The sequence below is a fragment of the Phascolarctos cinereus genome, unplaced genomic scaffold, assembly GCF_003287225.1.
Source record: "Phascolarctos cinereus isolate Bilbo 61053 unplaced genomic scaffold, phaCin_HiC Scaffold_4;HRSCAF=312, whole genome shotgun sequence".
In the NCBI taxonomy this organism is placed as follows: domain Eukaryota; kingdom Metazoa; phylum Chordata; class Mammalia; order Diprotodontia; family Phascolarctidae; genus Phascolarctos; species Phascolarctos cinereus.
Genome location: NW_027555847.1, coordinates 144,177,073 through 144,187,001, shown reverse-complemented (window position 1 = coordinate 144,187,001; position 9,929 = coordinate 144,177,073). Strand labels below are relative to the sequence as shown.

Sequence of the window (9,929 nt, the reverse complement as noted above, 5' to 3'; positions counted from 1 at the left end):
ACCTGAATACTTACTGACATAATCTCATTTTATAGCTTCAGTTACCATTTCCACAGATGTTAGACAGCTCTTCCTTTCCAGGATAGCCTTCTTCTTGTAGTTTGGTTCTACCTCTCACTGTTCACTGAGAAGTGTAGATCAAAAATTATTAACAAGGAGAAGCAATTTTAAGGAGGATCTGTCCAGAATTAAATGGATTCTCTAACATCTAGGCAATCTGAATTTGGAAATAAAGGAGTACATTTAAGACAGCACCCAGCTACAGCCTCAAAGATTTCATGAGATCAGGAACAAACACATCTACATCCCAGGGCATGAAAGAACTTATAGATGAGATTGCTGAGCTGCTGGTGGTGATCTTTGAAAAATCACAAAGAATGAGAGAGCTGAAGACTTGTAAATATCCTGATTTTCAAAAAGAGAAAGAAAACAGATTCTACAAACTATAAGCCAGTAACCTTGACTTTGATTTTGATTCCTGGTAAAAATCTGACATGCATTATTATAGGAAAGAGCATTTATAAAAAAGAAACATAGAAAAAGGTGATAATGATATCTGACATTTGTACATCACTTAACATTAACTCATTAGAACCTCCTAATAACCTTGTGAATGATGAGTCAATATGGGTTCATCAAGATGAACTGCTCAGTTATCCTAATTTCCTTTGTGGCAGGGCTTATGATAAATCAAGAAAACACTATAGACATCATATACCAACTTCATAGTGTAACCCAATTTCAGTAAGGCATCTTATAAATTCTCTTAAAACATCATTGGGGGAGGCAGGGGGAGGAGGCAGAGCCAAGATGGCAGAGTGAAAGCAGTGACTTGCTTGAGCTCTCCTCTAAACCCCTCCAAACACTCATAAAAAATGGCTCTAAACAAATTCCAAAGCAGCAGAACCCACATTTCCAGCCCAAGACAACCTGGATGATTGATCAGAAAGGTGTATCGCGCCAGGCTGGGAGCATTACGTGCGCAGGCCACAACGTGGGTGCGCAGGCCAGCAGGCCACAGTGAACCTGAAGCAGGCCTCAGAGGACTGAATCTCAGGCAGCTGTGGAGGTTTCCAGACTCCTCAATCCACCAATGCCAAAGACAACTTAGAAGGTCAGTGGGAAAAGTCTGTTTCTGCAGTGCTCAGAGAGAAAGGCGAGGTCTCAGCACCATTCCCCAAGAGCGTGGCCCGGGGGGGGGGGCAGCTGCTTCCCGAGCTTCTGGCCCACAGACTGAGGGGGAATCCAGTAGCTGATCAGAGAGGGACTGCAGGGATCTCTTTGCTAGTGCTGAGGCAGGAATCTCTTGCTTTGCCCATGTTTGGATCTGGGCCACAGTTCTGGGCGATGTGCTGGGGTGAGGAGGAGCACTAGTGTGGTGGAGCTTGTAGTGGCTGAGCAGAGGAACCCCTCCTCACAGTCACAGGACAGAAAGGAGTACTTGTAGTCACAGGCCAGGAAAGGAGTAAACACCTCGCCCCTTATCATACCACCTTGGAAGAACTGAAAATTTACAGGTCCCTACAAGTATCTCTGAAAACAGCTACATAAACCCCCTGAAGCTTGGGACAGTACATTCTCCACATTGGAAGCAGATTCATAGTTTAACAAAGAGCTTAAAACTCAAGTAATTGGCCGGGATCATGAGCAAGCAGCACAAAAAGAGTCAGACTACATTATCTTACTTTGGTGACAAAGAAGATCAAAATATACAACCAGAAGAAGACAACAAAGTCAAAGCTCCTACATCCAAAGCCTCCAAGAAAAATATGAATCAGTCCCAGGCCTTGGAAGAGCTCAAAAGGGATTTGAGAAGCAAGTAAGGGAAGTAGAGGAAAAACTGAGAGTGATGCAAGAAAATCATGAAAAAACAAGTCAACAGCTTGCTAAAGGAGACCCAAAAAAATACTGAAGAAAATAACACCTTAAAAAATAGCCTAACCCAAATGGCAAAAGAGGTCCAAAAAGCCAATGAGGAGAAAAATGCCCTAAAAAGAAAAATTGGCCAAATGGAAAAGGAAGTCCAAAAGCTTACTGAAGAAAATACTTCCTTAAAAATTAGAATAGAGCAATTGGAAGATAGTGACTTTATGAGAAATCAAGACACAGTAGAACAAATCCAAAAGAATGAAAAATTAGAAAACAATGTGAAATATCTCATTGGAAAAACAACTGACCTGGAAAATAGATCCAGGAGAGAGAATTTAAAAATTATTGGACTATCTGAAAGCCATGATCAAAAAAAGAGCCTAGACATCATCTTTCAAGAAATTATCAAGGAAAACTGCCCTGATATAGTAGAACCAGAGGGCAAAATAGAAATTGAAAGAATCCACAGATCTCCTCCTGAAAGAGATCCCCAAAGGAAAACTCCTAGGAATATTATAGCCAAATTCCAGAGTTCCCAGGTCAAGGAGAAAATATTACAAGCTGCCAGAAGGAAACATTCAAGTACTGTGGAAACACAATCAGGATAACACAAGATTTAGCAGCTTCTACATTAAAGGACCGCAGGGCATGGAATATAATATTCCGGAGGGCAAAGGAGATAGGATTACAACCAAGAATCACCTACCCAGCAAAACTGAGTATAATCCTTCAGGGGAAAAAATGGTCATTCAGTGAAATAGAGGACTTTCAAGCATTCTTGATGAAAAGACCAGAGCTGAATAGAAAATTTGACTTTCAAATACAGGACTCCAGTGGAACATGAAGAGGTAAACAGGAAAGAGAAATCATAAGAGACTTATTAAGATTGAACTGTTTACATTCCTGCATGGAAAGATGATATTTATAACTCATGAGACCTTTGTCAGTATTAGGGTAGTTGGAGGAAAAAAATTATATGTATGTAGATAGAAGATTAAGGGGTCATATCTGGAGAATAAAATTAAGGGATGAGAGAGGATTATACTCAGAGAAGAAGAAAGGGAGAGGTAGAATGGGGTAAATTATCTCACAAAAAAAAAAACAAAAAGAAAGTCTCTTACAGTGGAGGGGAAACAGGGGAAGGTGAGAGGGAATGAGTGAATCTTATTCTCATAGGATTTGGCTTAACATACACATTCGATGGAAATCTGTCTTACCCTACAGGAAAATAGGGGGAGAAGGGACAAGAGAGCAGGGGGATGATAGAGAGGAGGGCAGATTGGGAAAGGGGTAATCAGAAGTAAATACTTCTGAGGAGGGACAGGGTCAAAAGAAAGAATAGAATAAATGGGAGGGCAGGATAGGATTAAGGGAAATAGAGTTAGTTTTTCACAACATGTCTACTATGGACGTGTTTTGCATAACTGCACATGTACAACCTATATTGAGTTGCTTGCCTTTTCAATGAGGGTGGGTGGGGAGGGAGGAAGGAGAAAATTTGAAACCTAAAGTTTTAAAACCCGTTTTTAAAAAAATGTTTTCACATGCTACTGGGAAATAAGAAATATAGGAAATGGGGTACAGAAGTCTATCTTGCCCTACAGGAAAATAGAAGGGGAAGGGGATAAGAGAAGGGGAGAGAGATAGAAGAGAGGACAGCCTAGGGGAATGGATATTCAGAATGCATGACATCTTTGGGTGGGGGGAGGGGGAGATGGGGTGAAAATTTGGAACTCAAAAACTTGTGGAAGTGAATGTTGAAAACTAAAAATAAATAAATTTATATTTAAAAAAAATCATTGTAGACAAAATAAGGAAATGTGAGCAGGAAAATAATAATGGGGTAAATTTGGAATTGGTCTAATGACAGGACCCAATGATTGGTGGCTAATGGGTTGATGTCAACCTAAAGTAAGATATTCAGGCTCTATACATGGCCCTGTTTTGTTTAATGTTTTTTTATTAGTGATTTAGATGAAGCCATACATAACATAAAGCAGCTAGGTGGCACAGTGGATAGAGCACTGGGCTTGGAGTCAGGAAGATTTGAATTCAAATCCAACCTCAGACACTTACTAGCTTGGGCAAGTCACTTAACCTTGTTTGCCTCTCTCCTCATCTGTAAAATGAGCTGGAGAAGGAAATAACAAATCACTCCAATATCTTTGCCAAGAAAACCCCAAATGGGTTAATGAAGAGTTGGACACAACCGAAACAAATGAACATGTACCAAGTACTGTACTAAATAATAGGGCTATAAAAACAAAAGTAAAGACAGTACCTGCCCTCAAGAAGCTTACATTCTCACAGGAGACAACAACATACAGAGGACATTGATGACCAGAGTGGGATATTATGTTTTGGAAAAATTATAGGAATAGTTAGTAAAGCAATAATGGAGTAGATTGATACATCCTATTCAGGGGTAATACCAGGGTTGATTTTATTATGGATTTATAACTGGAACTCATGGAAGGGCAGCAGGTGAGGAAAATTCTGGGGAGTGAAGAAAATTGTGACTGAAATCTGGACCTTGATGCAGTGGGCTACTAAAGCAACCACCAATCAGTACTGTGAGACCCTGAGTTGCAGTTTCAGGCATAGAGCTACCACCATCATAGATCTACCACCATCTAGAATATGTACTGATGTGGAGTCAAAAGACCTGAGTGTGAGTTACCATTCTGCAACTTACCATACCTAATCAATGAACATAAGCTTTCTGAACTTGTCTCCTTATTTTTAAATAGACAGAAAAATCCTTACATGTTCATCTTACAGGGGTTTTTGTAAGGAAATTGCTTTGTAAAGTGTAACATGCTTGATAAACCTGGGACATTATTATTCCAGCTCTGTCATTAAATTTCATTTGTCAAACTCCTGTTAGATCCAATAACAGCAAAGCATTTCCTAAAAGAGATAGTACACCCACATATGCCCCGCCAGTTCAGATGATTTCAGACAGAGGGTTCCCATTTATTATGAGATCTTGGATAGATTAACAGAAAATACTGGGAGTATAACTTCTACAAGCAACATTCCATAATTCCTATATGAAAATGCAGGTATAATATATAATTAGGCTATTAAAGAGTTCCTGTGATACTATGTTTCTCACTTTCAGGGAGATTGGACACTCTACCTGCTGATGACAGTTTGAAAGAATGACATATTAGAAGCCTTCGAATTTAAGCCTGACTATAGAATCACCCCTACACTGGGCTCATTAAGTGTCTTGCTCCAGATGCAAGACATGCTGGTCTTTGCTACATCTGACAACAGAGCCCAGATGGTCTTAGGACATCCAGGAAACAGTGGAAAGAAGCAAAAGAATTAAAAACCCCTTTCTGAAAACCTAGAAATTATTCTTCAAGACCACTGTCACTTCCTTATATGACAGTCTTTCTGATCAACCAATACTCAGGATCCTTCTCCATCATAAGCTGCCTAAATACAATCTCTTCTAAACTCAGATTATCCAGGAGTTGTAGAATCCACCTAATCCTCAAAATATCCTAATTAAAACTAGTTCTCCCTGCTAAATTGCAATGATGAAGAGTAAGGGATGAGATCTTCAAATGCTGCAAGATCAGTGTGAAATGACAGTATTTAGTAGGTTGGAAAAACTATAGCTTTGGGATTACAATGAGGAAAAGTCCAAGCATATAAAAAGGTATGACCAATCCTACCAGATGGGGCTGGAAGGGAAAGGAATGGCAGAGAAATGAACGTGAAGGGGAAGGGGGGAGAGGGGAAGAAGAAGGAAGAAGAGAAGGAGAAAGAAGGGGAGAGAGAGAGAGAGATTTTACTAAGCACCAACTATGTGTCAGGTACATGCTAGGCACTGGGAATGTAAATACAAGCAAAAATAAAGTCAGGCTTCACCCTTAAAAATCTTACACCCTAATTGGGAAAAGATAATACATAGAGAGCAGAAAAGTGTGTGGGCAGGGGATGAGGTAGAGAAGTTACAAAGAATTTGTCTTTTTTTTCCCTAGTAATAGAAAAAAAAATATATATATATATATATATATATGATAATAAAAATAAATTTTAATTTTGGAAAAACTACTCCAGGTATCATGGACTGAGCCGATTTAAAAAATACATATTTATTTCTTTTTAGTTTTCAACATTCACTTCCATAAGATTTTGAGTTCTAAATTTTCTTCTCTCCCTCTGTTCCCCTCTCCCCAAGACGGCATGCAATCTGATATAGGCTATACATGTACAATCATATTGAACATATTTCTACATTAGTCATGTTGTAAAGAAGAATTAGATCCAAAGAGAAAAATGAAAAAGAAGAAACAAAAAAAAAAAGAGAAAATAGTATGCTTCGATCTGCATTCAGACGCTACAGTTCTTTCTCTGGATGTGGATAGCATTTTCCATCATGAGACTTTTGGAATTGTCTTAGATCCTTATATTGCTGAGAAGAGTTAAGTCCATCAAAGCTGGTCATTGCACAATATTGCTGTTACTGTGTACAATGTTCTCCTGGTTCTGTTCACTTCACTCAGCCGACTGAGCCAATTTTGCAGCAAGCTTTGCTTAGCATTCATCAAATGGAAGTTCCAGGGAAAAATTCACCAAACGGGGAAGGCCTGCCAAATAATACTGTCCAAAAAGGGAACACCCCACAGAATAGAAGGCAGGAGAAAGATGTGCAAGGACAATTAAAACCACGCCCACCATATGATAAGGCAGCAAGAAGAGCTGTCAGTATAGGTAAGGAGGAAGCCATATACTGGAAATGCATTACTGCTCACACATGATATAGTTTGTGTCATTTATATTCACTACTTTTCTTCCATGTAATCAATCATTGATCCAGGGACAAACCTCAACAGAAGCAGTAGCTTCTCCATTGGTGATTTACTGATTTAAGCTCCTTCTTCTGGTATATCAGGAAAAGTTATTGTGATGTGTATGCCAACATTTGGTAGGGATGAAAGTCACCCAGAGCCATGTCCTCCAGGGAACTCTCCTTACTGGTAATCATCTGGGAATTCCCTTTTATCCATTCGTATGAGTTTTACAGTTGTCCTTAGGTTTCCATGCAGCTTGGTCTGGACCGAGAGTAGATTGTTCAGACTGTGTGTTTGCCTGGGGACACTGTGTTCCTGTTAGAGGCCCTGCCAGTCTGAGTGTATCTGTGGGCAAAAGGAAGTTTAATTGTTCAGATGAAACGGATCACATCACAATGGACATAAGCCAGTGATGAAACCTAACTGTAGAATCTACCTGTTGAGTGTATATCTTAAGATGATGTCTCCAAGGCTCCTTTACACTCTTAAGAAACTACACCTAGGGAAATAAGTAGTCCCTTATAAGAAATTTCTAATCCTGCTGGATGATATTTCTAATTTTAAAGCTCTCTTCAGGGAACTAACTCAGGATCACAGTACCATGTTCAAAATATAACAGGAGAAAATCATTATCAAAGCCATTGAAATAAAGCTTTATAGTTATTCTAGGAAATCAGATTTATTCTAGGAGTAAGCTTACTCTGAGGTCTTAGTTAATAATATTCTTATTGCCAGGCCTGAGATGGCTGATATCTATTCAATTTTTCATTGAGCTGATGGGTAAGTCAGTTGAACTTGACAATGACTGTCTCTTTCCTCTAAAGTAAGTTTCATGAGTCAATCACTTTTAACCTTTCTGAGTCTCAGTTTCTTCATTTGTGAAATAGAGATAATAATACTTCCACTACCTACGTCACAAGGCTGTTGTGAGGAAAGCATTATACAAATAAAGCACTACAGCTGTCCCTTCCACATGACGACTTTCCCCATTGTGGCTGTGATATATAGTGGGTCAGCATAAGAAATTAAATGAGAATTTTGGGGGAGTTTCGTAGAAACTGCAGATGACACATGAAGGCTAGCAGACAACACAGAAAAAGTTTAGAAACTCAGAAATATATAAAATATACATTATAGTATTGTGTAATATCAACATATTTTATCTTTTAATTCCATAATAATTCAGACTTCTCTGGTATGACAGGAGGGCCAAAAAATTTTACACAGATTTTCCAGACTGCAGGGGCATTATGTCCGTTACCCCCTTGATGTGGAAGGCATAACTATATATAAATTATATAAATAAAGCACTATGTAAATATGAGCTATATGTTATCATCACTAAAATACTGCTCAAAGGATTCTCTATGGCAGTGTCTGCACCTCAGACTATTAAAAAGCTCCTTCCCATGGGGAAAGACAACTCCATCTCTTCAGTGGTATATGCTGGTAGCTTTTGGCCTGTTTAGTTTAGATGGAGTATATTGCTTGGCCTTAGTCATCCTTTTACATCATCTGAATTTTTATTGTTGTGTCTTTTTTAAAATTGTGTTTTACCTTCATTCTGCAGTGGTCCTTTTAAGCATATCTGCCCCACATGGATCTCTCAACTAGTCACCTTAAGTGATTTTGGGGGAAGTCAGCAGCCCCACATCTGAAATAACCTTCCCCAACTCTTACCTTTCCCCCTGAAGGCATTCAGCAGTCTGGAGTTAAAATTTCCTCTCCAGAGTTTTTTAGTGAAAAGCATTTTCTTATATCTAAAACCTTTTAGTGACTATGCAAGGTCATACACAATTTAAAAACCATGATCTCCAACCTACTAGGTATTTACTTAATCTTTTAACATCAGCCAAGCTTCCCAAACAATTCATGTATTCCAACCATAAACTGAGAAAGATGTAAAAATCTATAATTGGGTATAGCTCTATCTATCCCTTAATGCAATCCTTTCAGTAGTTTAATTTTAGAAAATCACTAGGTGGTTTTGAACATTTCTATAAGGCTTTCTAGAGAGAAGCAAAGTAGTACCTAAGTTATTAGAATTCCACTTATACAGGCTTGCTCCTAGACTTTTTTTGGGGGGGAAGGGGGCGGAATAGATGTACATGGCTGTGATTTCATTGGTGAAGAGAACTTTTGGTGAGAAAACTCCCTCCATAGATACAGCTAACTAACTCATACTCTTTGAACATTGCCTTGGGCACTGAGAGGTTAAGTGACTTCCTCAGGGTTACACAGTGAATGTGTCAGAGGAAAGAGGGGACTCAGAAGCCTGTTTTCTAGTCACTATACCATACTTCATCTAGCATTAATGTAGATAAACTGATCAACTTTCAGTCAAGGAGGGCCTTTGAATTTTTCCTAATGTTTAATAACTTTTCAACAGTATTCTGTCATGATAATTTATAAGGAGAACTTGGCTAGGGGTTGAGATTATTTCCCCTAAGAGTGACTTTAGGGTAAAGCTGACTATATCTTTGTTAGGTCATCCCACTTTTCAAATGACAATTTCTCCCAACTTCTTTTGATACTCAAGGACTAACAAAAATCCTAAGTCCTCTCAAAAAAGAGAATCAGTGTCACACCTTCACCACAATAGCTTCTGATCTTCCATGAAGTTCCAGGAGAATATAGAAAGAATATCTCATGAACGTGTTTGCATGTCTACAAAAGACAAACAGGAGGATATTATGTATAGATTTAAGATACTTTAAAAACAGATTTAAAACAAAATGAACTCATATTTCCTAGGCTAAACACTAACTCTCTGCTCCCTCGCCCTCGAACCTCATCTCATTATATTTTCAGCAACCAAACTTGCCTGTTCTTCATCCTAGTTTCTCCTTACTAAACTCTTGGTTGGGCATCTTGTCCTTTCTAGAAAGCCCTATTCAACAGCTTTCCTTACCAACCAACAACATTGACCACTCTGTCTCTAAGAATGATTTCCCTCCAAATTTCTCATTAATGACAACCCCTCAGGTTGACTCTCAATTCTTCCAGATCTATCTTCCCAAGTCATAGGCCACAGTCAGTAGTATGGCTGACTCTCCATCAAGGAACCACTCTTCAGTTCTCCTGCTAGAAGAACTTGGCTTGCTTTTTAACATTTTAACCTATTTAAGAAAGATTTGTCCAACTACAGTCTCCTAAACATCATCCAACAGGGTGTTAGCAATTCAACAAACGGAATCATTGAACTCCAAGTCACAAGACCAAATGGATAGTTCCCTCCCCATGTGGGTA

General features: G+C 38.8%; 1 long non-coding RNA gene across 1 annotated transcript; it reads right to left on the bottom strand.

The window, feature by feature from the left end:
• Positions 1–5,962: 5,962 nt before the first annotated feature.
• LOC144456646 (uncharacterized) lies at positions 5,963–9,353 on the bottom strand. Its single transcript, XR_013485655.1, has 2 exons — positions 9,269–9,353; positions 5,963–7,025 (listed from the first exon to the last, which is right to left on the bottom strand). It is a non-coding gene; the product is annotated as an uncharacterized LOC144456646 (long non-coding RNA).
• Between the last annotated feature and the right edge of the window lie 576 nt (positions 9,354–9,929).